Source organism: Macrotis lagotis, chromosome 8 (assembly GCF_037893015.1).
Source record: "Macrotis lagotis isolate mMagLag1 chromosome 8, bilby.v1.9.chrom.fasta, whole genome shotgun sequence".
NCBI lineage: Eukaryota > Metazoa > Chordata > Mammalia > Peramelemorphia > Peramelidae > Macrotis > Macrotis lagotis.
In genome coordinates, this window is record NC_133665.1 from 84,480,047 (window position 1) to 84,498,556 (window position 18,510).

The 18,510-nt window shown below is 35.8% G+C and overlaps 1 pseudogene; it reads right to left on the reverse strand.

The window, feature by feature from the left end:
• Positions 1–2,309: 2,309 nt before the first annotated feature.
• On the reverse strand, positions 2,310–7,820 carry LOC141496489 (cyclin-dependent kinase 2-interacting protein pseudogene; annotated as a pseudogene).
• Between the last annotated feature and the right edge of the window lie 10,690 nt (positions 7,821–18,510).

Sequence of the window (18,510 nt, forward strand, 5' to 3'; positions counted from 1 at the left end):
TCTTTTAAATTATAAGCTCTATGAAGGAAAGTCTTTGGAGAGCTCTACCAGCTTTTCAAGACTGGACTTCACCCAGCACAGGAGTTGGGAAAATAGGAAGTTAGGAACAAATTTGCTTAGGAAATAATAGATCAATGTAAGGTTTTGGCCCAAGGAAGGAACCACAGGAGCCCATGCAGAAAACTTGGTTTTCCTTCTGCCTATTTAATGATGTCTTCTTCTTTGTGTCTTTTTTTTTCATTTACATATTTTGAATATTTATTTTGTCTTCACTTTACCCCTTCTTTTCCAGTCATTAACTACCTCAGCCTTGGAAATTGTTAAAAAAAAAAAGTGGTGTGAGTGTGTGTGTTTGTTAAAATAAATGCAGACATTGGACCATGGTGGTTTTGATCAATTCCTTAGTAATTTTGTATAAAGTAGTGGCACAGTAATGTTTAAAAATAAAATTTGAGGAAAATGACATTAAAGATCATTTCATGAGTCATGATGGACCCATAAGTTGTTGAAAAAGTAATCTGATATTATAGAGCTAGCTTTTCTTTTATTATTCATATAACAAATCAGTTAAGTATTAGGTGCCTACTATGTTCAAAGGAATTGACCCAAGTTAAAATTACAGAAGTTAGTGACCATAATTATTTGATAATTTAGTTATTCTGTGAGATAGTGTAGGAAAAAAAGCTTAGAATTATAGAGCTAGATTCTGTTTCTTAGCCTTAAATTACTAATAGGCCTAGAAATATTTAATGGAGCTCTAATTCACACCTAGGCCTGTGACTATCAAAATCCAATGCTTTTCCCTTTATCTTATTCTTGTCTTATTGTGAGTTGATGATCTTTTCCTTTAATCCACTTAGCAGTGAGGAAAAAAAAAAGAAAAACACTAAGAGATCTAAGAAGATAAAGCTAAATTTAGTAAAGTATTATCAAGCATAAAAAGTGAGTCTAAAAGAAAGGGAGTTTTGGCACTTTGAGTGAAAGGTAAAGGTTTTCAGGACATTAAAGGAAATAAAAATGTGGTTAGAAGTACAGGCATTAGGTACACAGTAGGTACAAATGCATTTTTTAAAAAAGAGAATAATTCCTGGCATAGAACTTAAAAATTGTAGTGCTTTTATGTATATTAACTTGCTTGGGTGTTAAAATAATTCCTTGACATTGGGTATCATAGGAGGTGCTGTCTTGCCTTTAATGATATAGTAACTGACATGCCTTTGGTCATACAACTGAAGTATAAAAGGCAGTATTTGAACCCAGGTCTTTCTGACTTCCAAATCCTGCAAATTGTTGACTACCCTACCACTTTGAGGGTGTGAAAATAGAGCTGAATAATTAACAAAAGGACTTTTTAAAATATGTTTTTAAAAAAACAGCATTTACATATTTACCTCTGTCTACTTTGTAAGAAAAAGTTGAGTGAAACTGACACTATTGACACTATTCCACATCCAAAAAATCTGAGAGAAAAAGATGTTTACATCAGTTTTATGATTAATATTTTACATTAACCTGAATTTTTATCTTTTAGTATTATATAATTTTTTACTATTTAAATTATATGAAAAATCTCTTGATTCTGCTTTCTTCATACAAATCTTATATAGTTTTCTTAAAAAGTTTCAAATTGTTGGAATGGTTAGACCAGTGCCAAGTTCAGTATGTATTAAGAGTTCTTATCTTGTATAGCTCATTCAGCACTGCTGGTTGTGGATTTTTTTATGTTTACCAATTTAATGTGAGGTAAAACCAATAATGTTGCAATATTCATTTCTCTTAGTGATTTGCTGTAACATTTATTAATTGCATTTCTTAATTCTGAGTGTTACTTGTTCGTATCTCGAATACTTAACTAAGAAATGGTTCTTAGTCTCATTTTTTTAAATCAATTTACTATAGCAGATTTTATTCTCTGTTAGTTGATTAAACTATTTTTCCCAACCTAATTTCTCTTGGTTTTGTTTCTGCAAATGCATTTTAATTTTATGTAATTCAAGATCTATTTTATCTTTTATGAATACTTCTAATCTTTAGTTTAGAATTCTCCTTATAATTGTGAAAGGCACCTCCTTTCATTCTCTTAATCTCATACCAGTGTTTTTTTTTTTAAACAGAAAGTTAAGAATCCATTTGAACTTATCATAAAAATAAGAACTGGTAAGTTTTCTGCCAAACATATACAGTAAGTTTTCCTAGTAGTTTTTGTCAAATAAGAAGGGTCATGAAAAAAATAAAATAAAAAAAGAAGGGTCATGGTTTTAACAGTAGGGAATGGATGACTAGCATCAACTTTCAAAGATACTACAAGGTATAAGAGTGCTGTTAAGAGATTCATAAGGTGGAATAATCAAAGCAACTCATTCTGAATTAAGAAAAAGTGAGCCTGGAAGAAAACATATAGGCCCACATCATAAGAAAGTTTCATTCTAGTATTGGGAGTTTGGGCTTAATAATGAAATGGTTTTGGAAAAAATTATAATGCTCGATGTCCAGTTTCAAGTAGCATGCTTTCCACATCAAGCCTGCTGTTCTCAACATAAGGTTGGTATAACCACATAGATAAGTAGCTTAAAATGAGATCCTGGTTTGTAGTATCGGCGAGCTCTTCCATAATGATGCATTTGAGGAGTATTTCCTTCTTGTACATTTCTGAAAGCTTATGGGAAACTTCATAGAAATAGGCTGTAGACCATGTATGGAAAAGAGGTGTTTGATAATTTCCATTTCCACGATGGTAATTTTCTAGGTTACAAATTCCTTTACTGGTGGATGTTAACTTTTCCATTTTCATCTGTATCATAGCCAAGTTTTCCAAAGTGTCATGAAGCTCCTTGCACAGCATCTCAAGTTCTTCATTATATTTTGGATGTACTTTTTGAGGATGAAAACCAGAAGCAATACTGTTGCATTCCAATTCTACCTTGTCTTCAGAAAGTGCACTGATTTTGATGTTTCCTATTTTGTTTGCAACAGAAAATCCTATATTGTTGAGAGCTTCCCATTTCGATAATAAATTATGCCAATCTGCAGCATTGTACTTAATTTTTCTTGCACTGACAGATAAGACAGTCCTTTTGGGAGTAACCATGCCAGAGTTCTGACATCCATAACTTTGGCGCCCAAGATCTGGGCCGTAGGAAGGTTGACGAATGACCTGGAACCAATCGGGAGCGCCCTTAGTGTCTTTTGGAGAGGTAGAGTCAAGATGGCAGAGTGGGAGCTACCACTTTTGCCTAGCTGTTTTATATCCTTCCCTACAATGACTGATACAGAAAAAGCATCAGGGAAAATTCTGTTCAGGAAATCCAAGAAAAAGCCACAGTTAGTAATTTTTATAGCCAAAGGCAGTTTAGGAAGACAGAAAATAAAATCTGCAGACATTGAGGTTGGGTTGGCAGTGGCAGCAGCAGTATCATCAACAAACCCAAGTGGCAATAAGCTGTGGTTAGCAGCACCACCAGCAGAAAGTGGCCTAGTGCCCAAGAATTGTAAGGGGACAAAATAACTGGAAAGAAAGAAATCCCAGGAGACTCCTCACCAGAATTGGGAGTAGGGACAGATGCCATCTGGAAGCTCTGTCTCCCATTACTCAGTTCTAGAGAAGAGATGAACAGTGGTGGTTGTGAAGAGGAAGTGCTCCTACCTGTATAGGGAACAAGTTCCAGAAACATAGCTGTGTGACTGAGCTGAAGAGCAAAGGAGGGACTCTGTTCTATCTTTAGCAGAATGATGATATGGCTGTAACCACACTGAGAAAATGGAACTGCATTAGGAGAGGAGGCTGCCAGAGATGAAGATTCCCTCTCTCTTACCTGGGTTGGCAATGGTGTGCAGAGTAGTAAAACTTATGCTGGGAGAGGTCAATATAATGGATTGGCTGTCAAGGGATGCTCTCCCTCCTCTTATTAGGGAGGTGATGCCATGACAAGCCTGTGAATTGGATTTGAGTTTGGGGGGTGCCAAGTCACCAACCTCACTTTCTCCCCCAGAGCCTTCTGTGTCCAGTGGCAGATATGAATCAGGATGACTGGAAATAACCCTGGATACCAGGCAGTCAGGATTAAGTGACTTGCCTAGCTAGTAAGAGCCTGAAATCAAATTTGAACCCAGGTCCTCCTGATTTCAGGGCCAGCACTCTACCCACTAGCTATATACATGAGTCAAGAACATCTAAAGGAAAAGTGTCCAAATGTTTTAAAACCAGAGGGCAAAGTAAAAATTGCAAGAATGCACTGGTCACCCTATAGCAAAATAAAGTCAAAATGGGTACAGGTTTTAGACATAGAAGGTGATATTATGAACCAATTAGAACAAACAATCTTCTTAGATCTTTGGAAAGGGGAGCAGTTTATGACCAAAGGAGAAATAGAAAACATTATAAAAGAGAAAAAATAGATTAATTTTGATTACAATAAATAGAAAAGTATTTATACAAACAAAACCAATGTAACCAAAATTAAAAGGAATGCAGTAAATTGGGAAACAATTTTTACAACTAGTGTTTCTGACAGAGGACCTGTTTCTAAAATATACAGAGAACTGACTCAAATTTATAAGAAAATCAGTCATTTCTCAGTTGATAAATGGTCAAAGGATAGGGAAGAGCAATTCTCAGATGAAGAAATTAAAGCATTTCTATAGTCATATGAAAAATTGCTCTAAATCATTACTGATTAGGGAAATGCAAATTAAAACGATTCTGAGGTATCACCTCATAACTATAAAATTGACCAATATGACTAAAATAGAAAATGATCAGTGTTGGAGGGGATGTGGGAAAACTGGGATACTAAAACATTGTTAGTAGTATTATGAACTGATCCAGGGCAGCTAGGTAGCACAGTGGATATAGCACTGGTCTTGGATTCAGGAGGATGGGTGTTCAAATTTGGCTTCAGACACACCACTTACTTGCTGTGTGACCTTGGGAAAGTCACTTAACCCTGATTGCCTCACATCTAAGGCTGTCTCCATTTGTCCTGATTCATATCTGGCCACTGGACCCAGATGGCTCTGGAGGAGAAAGTGAGGCTGGTGACTGAGCACAGCAACCTTTCACTCAAATCCAATTCATCTGATTGCCCTGGATTCACCTCCATGATATCATGGCCTTCTTCAAAAATGAAGGACATTATGAACTGATCCAATCTTTCTGGAGAGCAATGTGGAATTATGCTCAAAGAGCAATAAAATTGTACATACCCTTTGATATCCAGCAATACCACAAATATCCCAAAAAGATCATGAAAAAGAATAAAAAACCAACATGAACAAAAATATTTATAGCAACTCTTTGCCACAGTGGCAAAGAATTGGAAATAGAGCGGATGTCCTTCAATTGGGAATGACTGAACTAATTGTGATATATGAATGTGATGAAACACTAATGTTCCATAAGAAATCACAAGGGACAGGACTTCAGAAAAGCCTGGAAAGACTTACATGAACTGATGCTGAGTGAAACGAGCAGAATCAGAAGAACATTACACACTCTAACAAAAATACTGAAGCCAAATTCGAACTCCCATCCTTCTGAATCCAAGACCAGTGATCCACTATGATGGTCTTGTTTATTTCATCAGTCAAAAACAGTTCTAAAAGACTTTTAATGGAAAATATCATCCATATCCAGAGAGGGAACTGTGGAGTTTAAATGCAAACCAAAGCTTACTATCTTCAATTTTTAAAAGTTGTTATATTTTATGTGATTTTCTCTCTGTTTTTTCTTCTGTTTGGATTTGATTCTTCTTTCACAATGATTAATATAAATCTATGTTTAGTATAATTACACATGTAGAGTCTATATTAGATTACTTTCTGACAGGGGGAGGGGGGAAGGAAGGAAGGGAGGAAGCAAATGTAAAACTCAAAAACTTTGCAAAAAATGACTGGTGAAAACTGCCATTGCATCTTGTTAGAAAAGCAAAAAAATAAAAATATTTACATAAAATAAGATAAAACAAATTAGGCTCCAGCCCAAAAACAATCAAACAAACAAAAGAATCAATTAGTCACCCCTTGAAAGGAATTCCAAATGAAAACACAGGAATATTATTCCCAATTTACTTTGCTGAATCTTCATCTGGGTCACACTCACTTAACCATGAGTATACCACAGGACTCTGTCTTGGGTCCTCTTCTCTTCTCCTTCTGTATTATTTCATTTGATGAGCTCCTTAGTCCCAATGAATTTAAGTATCATTTCTGTGTTGATGTTTCTCAGATCTACCTATCCTGCCATAAGCTTTCTGCTGACCTCAAATCACAAATCTTCAACTGCCTTTCAGACATCTTTACATGGATATCTGCAGGCATCTTAATCAACATGTACACAACTAAACTCATTATCTTTCCCCTTAATTCTTCATTTCCAAACTTCCTAATTACTTTTGAGACTAACAATATCCTTTAAACCCCCCAGCCTAGAAACTTAGTTGATATCCTCCATTCCTCACTCTCTGTCATCCTCTGAATCCAGTATACTACCAAGGCCTACTGAGTTCATCTTGGTAACATCTCTTGAGTACATCATGCCTTCTTCTCTCCTTCAACACTCACCAATTTGGTATAGACCCTCCTCTCCTCCTGGAACACTGCAGTAGCCTACTGGTTGCCCTGCCTAATACAGATTTCCCTGCTGCAGTCTAACTTTTATTCAGCCGCCAAAGTGATCTCCCTAAAGTATAGGTCGGATCATGTCACCCTGCCCCAATAAACTCCAGTGACTCCCTAACACTTTTAGGATCCAACAGAAAACCTTCTGTTTAGTAATCAAGGCCCTTGGTAAACTTCCCTTTCCCTACCTTTCCTGCCTTCTTATACCCCACTACATAATAACTAACATTTATATAGGACATACTGTATGCTAGCCACTGCTAAACATTTTACAATCTATCTCTTTTGATCCTTTTAGCAGCCCTAATTATACCCAATTTATAGATGAGGAAACTGAGGCAAATAGAAGTCTAATGAATTGTCCAAGGCCACAAAGCTAGTAAATATTTGAGGCTACATTTGAACTCGGGTCTTCCTAATTCCAAGCCCAGCTCTCTATCCATTGTGCTACCTAACACACTATATATATATATATATATATATATATATATATATATGTATGTATGTATATATGTTTCAGTCAGTGATAGCTGACTCCCTTACTGTTTTCTGAATAAGACACTTCACCTCTTTGCTCCTGACATTTTTCTCTGATGTTTCCTCATCCTTAACCTCCCCTCCCCCATACCTGGAATACTCTCTTTTCTAATCTCTCTCCCTTCTGGCTTTCTTGTCTTCCTTCAAGTCCCAGTTAAAACCCTACCTTCTGTAGGAAGCTTTTCATGAGCCTGTTTAATTCTGTTGCCTTCCCTCTGTTGATAATTTCTTATTTATCCAGTTAGCTTTTATACAAAATGTGCTTGTCCTTCCTCAATACTTCACACCATCCACCTTAGGTCTCCCTGTCACTCAGCCTTCACCTGTGACTCCAAAAAGCTGTAAGAGGGCCCAAAACCTGGTAAAACTATCCACATGGGCAAAACCAGGTTGTGGGCATCAGTGAATTAGGGGGATGTCTACCCCAAGTAAATGAAGACTTCTTCAGCAGAATGGGCAGATGAGAACAATTTGTTCCAGGGGGTCAAGAAAGTGCCTTGAAGCAGGAGCTGTGGACCTTGAGCTTGGGCAGACAATGAAAATTCTAAGGTCATCCAAGCTGCATTCTGGCCGTTACCAATCATCTTCACTTTTGTCCTGCCACTGGAGGGGTTGAGGACTGTGCAACTCTGCCTCACATCTCCTTCATGCACACAACAAGACGTCATCCCTCATCCACTATTTTACCCCAACAACATAATGTCATTGCTCCTTTTTGAAAACAACGAATGAACATTTATCAAGCATATAGCTTGTTATTTGCATGAAATTGTTTGCTTGTTGTTTCCTTAAGGTCAGGGACTTGTCTTTTGCCTTTTGTGTCTTTTGTACTTAGCACAATGCCTGCATATATGATAGGTAGTAATAAATGTGTATATTCTGAGTCAAATTATGTGGAGACCACAGAGAGATGGGACAGGACAGAAAAGTCCTAATGCTCCTGGATGATTTTTCTGGGAGCCAGTTCCCAGAAATATTCTAACAAGGATCAAAGGACTCTTGAAATAGAGTCTGAAAGTCTTTTCTGTCATAAGTCTGAAATCTAGGATTGGATTTTGAGGAATAAACATTGTCCTTTAAATTCGTATTTCTTTGGAAGGAATAGGGACTATATGCATTCATTCTTCCTTTGAACTGTTAGATAGCTTTTCTCTAAATATCTACCTGAGATCTGTGTAAACAGACAAAAAGACCATCATTCCTTTATTTTGAACTATGGACAAGAGATCCAGAACCCTGGGGCAGCTAGGTGACTCAGTGCATAGAGTGCTAGCCCTGGAGTCAGTAGGACCTGAATTCAAATCCTGTCTCAGATACTTGACAACTACTCAGCTGTGTGACTTTAGGGAAGTCACTTAATCCTATTGCCTTGCAAAAAACAACAAAAAAATAGAAATACAAATCCCAATTTTTTAATCAACTGTGTTCAAATCAACCTTTTCTTTGGAATCCCCTATCTTTATTTGATAATAATGATGAAATTACAATTGTCTGCAAGGATCTTTAGTTTTTATCCAAACTTCAAAATCCTTAGTCATTCTTTTTCTTGGGTTTCATCTGGTGGTATCATTTATCCCTTCCCCCACAACTCAAATCACAAAGGTGGTGAATAAATAGATACTTGTTCTTGTTGATTCATGACCCTATTTGGGGGTTTGTTGGCAAAGATGCTGGAGTGGTTTGCTGTTTCCTTCTCTAGCTTCTAAGTTTCTGATGCCAGATTTGAAATCAGATCTTCCTGACATTAGGCTCCATTCACTGTGCCCCCTACCTGCCCTGGAAGTGGATATTATGTCTGACAATTCTTGGGAGACTCCCTTTCATATGTCCAGTAAGACAGCCAAGTGTTCTCCTTTTCAACAAGTCAAAAAATAGTTACTGGTAGAATAGTGGGATTCCCCCCTCACCTTGCTCATCTTTTTCCCCCCCACTGGTCATTAATATATCTTAATGGAACCTGTGGCTTCATACTGTCATTCCTTGGAGCTCAAGAAACAGCTTCTTCCATGAGAAGAACCTTAAATCTGTTACAAAGCTCTAGTTGTTCATTGGTTCATCTTACTCTCCTTCCTTGTGCTACATGTCCAATTCCTGAGACTGGTGTGACCTTTATTCTGCTTATCTTCATCCTCCCAGCCCCCACCTCCCCATTTTATTTTTCCTTGAGTAACTTCTTCCATTTTCTCAATGAACATTTCATTCTCTTATCAAGAGAATAGACATATGCTCCTTTAGTCTGTAACATTGTCTATCCTGGCCCCTGCTGCCTACAGATCAGGTATATTACATTTTTATACCTTCCTGGGGGTCTCTGGTACCCTTAAAAGTTTGGGGGAGGTATTTAGATTTTCTGCAAATGACTCCAGTTCCATCTATGATTTTCCTCAAGTGTGGGGGTGGTCTCCTGTATCTCATTTCCCTTTAGCTACTAACAGATTTGCTTTTACAAGGATACATTTATTTCAAAGGATATTATCATAAATTTACAAACTCTCAAAACATGAGAGGCATAATCTGCTCCTTTGTTTCCATTTCAATTCTGATCGGAAAAGGGATTAAGTTCATAGTTTTGCTCAGTTAGCTCCATCCCAAATTTTACAGTTAAAGCCCCTTTTCGGTTCAAGTTCCAAGCACTCTGACTTTTCAGAGCTGGGCAAACTAACATCCTACATGCAATTCTGGCTCCAGTAGTGCCATGGCTCAGATTCCTGAGTCTGATGGGAATCACCCCAAGCACTGGAAACCAAGGACAAACAACATAGAACGGATCCATTTCTCAGAGTTGAAGGGAAAGGTGGGGGAAGTTAACTCCCTTCCCCACCTTGGTTAGGCTCACAGAACCTTAAACTCAAAGCACTTGGACTGTACTTTGGGGGCATAGTTGCAACACAAAACTTGAGTTTTAAAAGTAATGAAAATATTCAATGAGGGAACTCTTTCCAACTGAAGCCTTCCACAAATTTGGCCTCATATGCATATTGGCTCTTTGTCCTTGGGAAAATCACTTAACTTCACTTAATAGCAGTATTGTTGGGAAGGTTCAGTGAGATGATATTTTATATTTAAAACACCTAATAAGTGCTATATTAATGTTAGTTTTTAGTACTGCTTACTTAATTTTATCTTGCTGCTGATCTCCAGATTTTTCTCTCTGATTCTCTATTCTAAGTTCTTTGTCCCTACCTTGGAAGAATATAATTGAAAATGAATTTATTTAGGAGATAGAAGGAGAAAATGTACAAACATACAAGGAAAGAAGTTGATAGTTAGTCATCTAATTACTACCCAACCAAATATCTAGTTTCCACTTCTACTGCCCTCTTCTAATGATTTGCCTTTATTTACCTGACTTTTTGTCTATTGGTAGAGAATTAGATGATAAATTTAGAATTTTTTTGGTGGTTGTTGTTCCCAATCTCTAATTTCTTTGGTATAGGGAGCTCTTAGTGAAAAGTTAGAATGTAAAAAAATCATAAAGACATATTAGAGGTCTGTGAAGCATGATCAAATTGCCTAACATGGAAGAATCCTAATGGGTGTTATTCTTTCCCCATTATCAATACAAATGAGTGTTTTTTTAAGATTTACAGTCTTAAAGACTTCTCTGAGGCACTGACAGATACAGCAAGAGCATGTAAAGAGTAGGACTTTGAATTTAGATTTTCCTTACTCCAAGATCAGTTCACTATACATAATGCCTGGCTTTCACAGGGATCTGAGGTTTGCAGGTGGAATATGTCACATATTTCATATAGGTGATACATATGTAATATGTGCATATATCCCCAAGGACAAACACCAAGTATCTATGTGTATCCACATATTTAGTATGCATGCAGTCATTTGAATACTCAATACCATCACTTTTGTTATACTTTACCCAGTGAATTAATGGACCCATCACAATGCTCACAGTATGAGACTATTTCTGATAAAATTTCATTTTTCTCTTTAAATTGCCTGTAGACTTATAAAAAAGATAACTATATTTACAAACCTACAAATGAGAAAAATTATGAAAAATATTCCCATCATAATATTATAAACAGAACATGATATGGAAGCTTTTTTAAAGCAGTGAATCACTTGATTTCTAACGTCTTTTACATCATTAAAATCTTTAGACTTTTAGATCCTTTGTAAACTTAGGTCTTAGGAATAATTCCTTGTAAAAAGTGAGAGAACATCTGCTAGAGTGAATGGGAGGATTCCCTAGAATAAGGAAGACCTGGGTTCAAATTTTGTCTCTGATACACACACACACACACACACACACACACACACACACACACACACACACACACACACACAAACACACCATGATTCTGTGTGGGTAGAAGAGTTTCCATACCAGGAAAGGATTCCCTTATTTCATTTGAGTGAGGGGAGAGAATTAACTTCCCTCACTCTGATGAAATTATGGATCTGGACAGAAGAAAAAACATTAAATAAAAGATATAAATAGAAAAGATTAGCTTAAATTTCTCTTTTCTCAAATACTTTGTTTCAACAAGGATTGTTTGTTGACTATATGGATAACATTTAAAATGTTTTTAAAGTAACTGAAATTTGAGAATAGCCATCTGTGAGAAGCTTAAAGGAAATTTGTAGACTGCAAGTTGCTTTTTATGCCCTATATAAACAAAGACCCAGGTGGATTAGAGCAATCATTTTACCTTTGTTTCTATCACAGATGTGAGGACCACTCCATGAGTATATCAACTTTCCAAATATCTAGCAGGGCTAAGGCAGTTACTATGCAAAAGGAAAAGGATAGTTACTTTGGATGAAATTTTTTCCCCTTTAAGCAGTTTAAGCTTCTGAATCTTATGTAAATCACTGAAATCTTGATAGGGACACTCTTAGGTCTTACTGTTCATAATTGTCTTTAAATTAGTCTATGATAAAATCTAGTACCTAACAATCAAAATCCCATTCTAAAACATCAAGAACAAAGATATGCTTGGTAAAATTTGTAATTAACTTCAACTTATAACTAACTTAAAACCAATAACATCTTAGAACTTCTCATCAGTACTAGTAGGAGAGGATGCACACAAGAATGCTACCCCAGCTCAAACTGCCAGGTGGAATCCTTCTAGTATATGACTTTTTAAAAATATTTTTTCAGTTATCAAGCATTTATTTTATTCTTTTTCCCACTTGCTCCACCCACTGGGAGGAAAAAACCCCCAAAGTAAAAAAATATATAAAAAATATATAGAGAGAGATATAGAAATCATGTAAACTTAGTCAAGAAAAAACAAATGTCCACATTGACGACTTCCAAAAATTTGTGTCTCATTTTGTCTATTAGTTCATCATCTCTGTCATGAGGTAGTTGGCATTCTCCTTCATTAATTCTCTGGCATCATGATTGATCATTTCATCTGTTGATCAGAATTTTTAAGTCTTTCAGGATTATTCTGAGTGTGACAATACCTTCAATAGAAACTTATACTGAAGCATGTAGTTCAAACTCAGGTTCATCCTAGGACTTCTCTAAGAAAGAAAGGGTATAGCAAGCAGATAAATTGATTGTGTTTTTAGACAACTTCATATCACACTTTGTATGTCCAAATTTTAGGGTGTTTTTACCGGTTTTAGAGTCACAGGTCATGGATTCAAATTTCCTTTCTGTTACTTACTAGCTCAGATAAGTGACTAACTTTCAGGCCTCAATTTCCTTATCTATAAAATAGTAGTGAGAAGGTAAGGGGATTGTTGGTCTAAATGCCTGTCAACATCCCTTCCATCTCTAGACCCTAGGGCTGAAAGAACAATTGTCTCTTGATAAGGGAGATTGGTAGATAGAGCTATATACATTCATATATGTACATACAAACCTATATATCCACCTAGCTAGCTAGCTCTACAACTCCATTTTACAGAAGAGAAGATAGAATGATGATGGGTCAAATGACTTGCTCTGGAGTTACAGGGCAAATCAAAGTCTATAGTTCTCTAAGCTTGAACTCTATCCTTAATCTAGTTACAGCATAATATAGTTTCTTTGAGTATCAATTCTCCTTATCTGGTATATGCAATTGGGCAAGTCACATCCTGCCTTGGAATCTTCACCCTATTTATTTAAGATGGGGGAAAGTATTCATGGAGTCCCATCCTACAAAGGAAATTACTTTTAAATGGATAATTATAAATGGAGCCCTACCACTATATTTATATATGAATGGGATGGACCAGATGACTTTTTGGCTTTCCCATTCTATAATTCTATGAATCTAAATTGTGTGCTTTCCATAGTTAATGTTACAATAGGCATTGACATCCTTAGGAGACTGTTAGATATGTTTTCTTTTCTTTTAAATTTGGAATAATATATAAATACTACCTTAAGTCATAGGAAGAATAATTTATATGTAAAGGAACCCACCTATGTAGGAGGGATTTAGAGTCAGAAAACCTAAGTTCAAATCCTAGTTTTTCAGACTACTCTGGTCATACTCAGCTGTCAAAGTACTTTCCTAAAGCTAATGTCTGACCATGTCATCTCTTTACTAAATAAAACTCCAATGACTCCTTATCCCCTCTAGGATAGGGTGTCATTTGAAGCCCTTTAGAACCTGGTCCTTCAATTGAAGTCTTTTTTTTTGTTGTTATTTTTTATGTTTTTGCAAGGCAAATGGGTTAAGTGGCTTGCCCAAGGCCACACAGCTAGGTAATTATCTTGCCCAAGGCCACACAGCTAGGTAATTATTAAGTGTCTGAGACCTGATTTGAACCCAGGTACTTCTGACTCCTGGGCTGGTGCTTTATCCACTGCTCCACCTTGCCACCCCCAATTGAAGTCTTCTTAAACCTTACTTCCTTTTCCCTACTGGAAATCCATTAACACTGGACTCCTTACTATTCCCTTCTCTTCTTATCCTAGGCATTTTCACTGGCTGTCCTCCATTTGGAGAATATTCTCTTTTCTTATTTCTGTCTCTCCAAACTCCTGACTTCCTTCAGGTCCTAGCCAAAGCCTGTCTTTTACTTGAATTCTAATTTACCCTATATCTAGCTTGATTGTAGTTGTTTGCATAGTTTCTCTTCCATTTGACTTATGAGCTCCTAGAGTACAGGGATGGTCATTTGCTTTTCCCCAATATGTTGCATATACTAGGTACCTACTGTTTATTAACTGACTGATTTGGGACAAGTCATTTAACTTTTCTGGGCCTCAGTTTCTTCACCTGTAAAGTGAGTGACTTCAAAGGTCCCTTCCAGCTCTTATGTTCTATGATCCTAAAAGATATTTCCAAATTTAGCAGTAATTATGGGGCAGAGGTTTTCTACTCCAGTTCATAAAGGACTGTCCTATATTAAATCTCCTAAAATAGTCATCTTGTTACCATTTGAAGAATTCTCATAAGTTCTTAGGACATATCTCATCCTAAGAAGAGAATTATTTAGGATTTCCTATTATTTTCTTTTGATATATTTTCTGGAAAGAAATCTTTCTTTTCCATGTTTATGTTCATAATTTTTAAGAAACAAAATCTTCTGGACAGGATATTTTCCTGCTTCTGTACCTTTGCTCACAATATCTTCCACTGGAATATTCTCTTTAATTTTTGGCTATTGAAATGTTACCCTTCTTTTATTGGTCAAGTGTGGCTTTATAATCACAGGATTTCAGAGATAGAAGGGATATACTGTATCCTTTCCATTCTTTTGTTGATGTCTTACTTTCCTCCTCCTCCAGACTCTAGTATTTTTGAGAGCCAGAAGTATGTCTTACTCAGATTTCTCCATAGTACTGAATATCCTGTTCTGCATATAACCAGTGCTTAATATTAATAAATATTGAATGTGTTTTTGTATAAATTTGACGATAAACCTCAAAACAGATAAACTTCCCCTCTTGCTTATTGGAAACTTACAAATGAAAACCAAAACTCATTCCAGAAAAATATGTTGTTACATTTTCTAATTCTTTTACTAACTAGCAAAAACTTTTGTTCACATTAAAATGTAGTTTATTCAGAAAATTTTCCTTAGTTATAAAATTGGTTGGTTTAATTTTTTTATTCAAGGTTGAAATTCTTTTTGCCTTGATCAAGAAAAATTTTGCTTTTTTTCACTATTAATTCCTTAAGCTACTATCCATCTGCCTGCTGCTTTTACTCATTCTTGTATACTTATAATGAAAAATTGCATAAGCTATGTTTATCTTAGAGAATTCCTTCTTTTGTGATACTGTAATATGTGAAATTATTTGGAGGATTAGTGTCACCAGTTCTCCAACTCAAATAAAATGGGACTCTATGGAAACCTATATCTAAGGAATTTCTAAGGAATTTCTTATCTTTCTAAAGAGGCAGAACTCAATTTGCTGATCTGATCTTCAGAGATAATTGGTATTTAAAAGCTGATTTTTCAGTTGCTACAATTGTATTCTCTGATTTGTTAAAATCAGTGTCCTATTATTGGTGGATTTTACTTATACTTTAAACAAAGGGTTATATTGGTCAAATTCATGAAGGTTGAAATTAAAATAAATAAAAATAAAGATTTAGATCTCCAACTTTGCTCTTGGATTCTTTTTTTCTGATTATTACAATTTGGACTTTTTAAAAAGAGTGAAACAGAATAAAACCACTTGCAGTTTATCCGGTCACAAAATGATGCTATTAGCCAGCCAATTCAATACAACAAACCTTGATTAAATGTCTAATCTGTAAAAGTATAAACTTTGTCTATGGGGGTGTATATTTAAACTGGGCTACACTATCCTCATCAACTAATAATCTTCTATCATCTACTTTATAAATGCTTAGCCAAGGTTAAAAGGGCAACCTGACTGAGGAACAGAGTGCTTTCTCTAGGCAAAACTAAATGGTGGATAAAGCCATTGAATAAATGAGCTTGAGCTTATAATGTAGTACTTTAATCAGCCCAGACCTAGCCAAACCATATATTCAGTGGATAACAACAAGTCTTTTGAGTCCACCAGGGTAATAACCTTCTGAGAAGACAATAAATTACTGAGAACTTGGATCCCAAATCTGCCATTTAATTAATTTTCTTATTCTCAGGACTAGTTTCTCAGCACTTTGGGTCTATGAACTAATCACTAGAAAATGATAGGTTTGCCTTTGACCTAGGGCACTGAAATTTAGAGGGTGCTTGATAGCACATGTCCTTCATCAGCTGGGAGAAACAATTGATTTTCGTCCATACTTAATAAGAATTTAGTTTAAATAGGATATTACCAGATAGTTCTTCCTTCTCCCTGTTATGGTGTTCCAGGTGAGCTCTTTCCAGATCTGGGAAAACCTACCCTGTTTCCTTCTACAGCAGCAGTTGTTAACCCATATGTTAGAAAACAACTGGAGAAAGGTTGATGCACATTTCGGTAAAGTTGAACTTACTGGAGTTTCAGCCATTATTCTTCAACATCTCTTCTAGAGCAAAGAAGCTTCTCAGAGGCACCTTTTTTTTTTGTTTTGTTGTCTTTTGTTCTGTTGAGAGGAAGAAAAACAAAAAAGGGGGGGGGATATGTTTTGCAGCTTATTTGCTGTTGGATCAAACAACTGACAGTAAATTAGACAATACAGAATCCTGTTTGAGAATATGGGAGGCAGAATTGGACCCCAGAGAGAAGAGGAGTAGCCTACAGAGAAGCAGCTTTCTGTCATACTGCTGTTCCATCCTCAGTGAACCTATAATGTTAAAGCCTACAGCCTAAAATTGAGTTACCCTCACTGAATGGGTTTTTCTCATGAAAATCCCTCTTTTCAAGGTTCTGAATGTGTTCAATCTTCCCCACAGTTAGTTTATTAATGTGATATTATATTTATGTATAGACTGTTTTATTCTTGTATTTGCTTTATATTGAATATATGTATTCCTTATTCTTGCTTTTGCCTTTGCTTGCTTTTGTTAAGTGTTTATGTTTAAAATCTACTGGTGACATCATTTTGAGTGGATGGTTTTTGTGTCAATAAGAATTACACTGATGAGGGCTCAAGGACTATAGTGGTAAGGAGGAAGAATTTATCTCTTTATGAAATAGGATTACTTTTATGGAATCTGAAAAAAATTTTGTAGGACTCTGAAAAATTTGAATTTAGTGATGTGTTAACAGATGGTTCTTTTTTGGGAACCCAGATATGTGAGTGTGTTAAGAGTGAGCCACCTTAAATTTAGTGGATAAGGTATCCTTTACAGATGGTAGTTACAATGTGGGGATTGTGTGTTGTGTGTGTGTGTGTGTGTGTGTGTGCGTGCCTTAGTAGGGACCCACAGGATTTTTATTCAAATATATTCATTGATCAAAATTACAATATATACCAAGACAATATTTTTGATTAGAGAGAAAAGAGGAAGAAAATATTGTCACGGTGTGTTTTGCAATTTGAGAAGGAATATAGTTTTAATTTTCAAATCTTTTACAGAAAGAGCCATTGGGTCCACATATAAAATGGAAAGTAATGGGAATGGAGCAGGTAATCTTCAAGATCTTTAAGATTCTCTGGGAGGAGAGAAGAAAATAAATATTTATATAGAGCCTATTATATGCCAGGCTAAGTGCTTTATAAACAGAGGTTGAGTGACTTGACCAGGGTCACACAGCTTGAGTCTGAGGCCAGATTTGAACTCATGTTCAGCTTTGTAGACTCAGCACTCTACTGTATCACCCATAATTCTGATTTCATCCTAATCCTTAAATTATACAGTAATATTTCATTATTTCAGATTAAGGTGGTCAGTCAATGAAAAGTAAGGGATTATTCATTTTATTGTTTTCTTTTCATTCAGATGCATGATATCCTCAGTGTAATGAACTTCCAATGTAAAATGCATTTCCTTGGAATTCTGAGAAGTCAAGTGATATGCCATGGTCACATAGCTAGGACAGGGAATTTCAAAAGTGTTAGTGCAGTTTTAAGCTTTAATAGCTTGGAACACTTTGTATGTGTCGGAGATAGAATGTTCATAAATTTTTTTTAAAAGATGGGCTTTTCATTTCTTTCCAGAAAAGTTAATAAATTCTTATATATAAAACATGATAATTTTGACACATTAAATATTCATATATACATATATTTAATTCAACAAATGACTTCTTTCCCGTGTACCAAGCAGTTTCCTGTTTTCTTTGTGTTAGTGTTAAAACTTTAGCACCATCAACTACCAGTCAAGCTGAAGACATAAAAATTAGTCTGATAGTTCCAATAGCTATGACCATGATGTTGTGTCATTACTGTTTTTTTTTTCTGTTAGCAAGTATTTATTCAGTACCTACTGCCTACTTACCAAGCATTTTAAAGCAAATGCAACATGAATAAGTATTCTTGTTTGACCTAGGGGGGCAGACAGGTGGTGCTGTGGATAGAGCTTTGGGTCTGG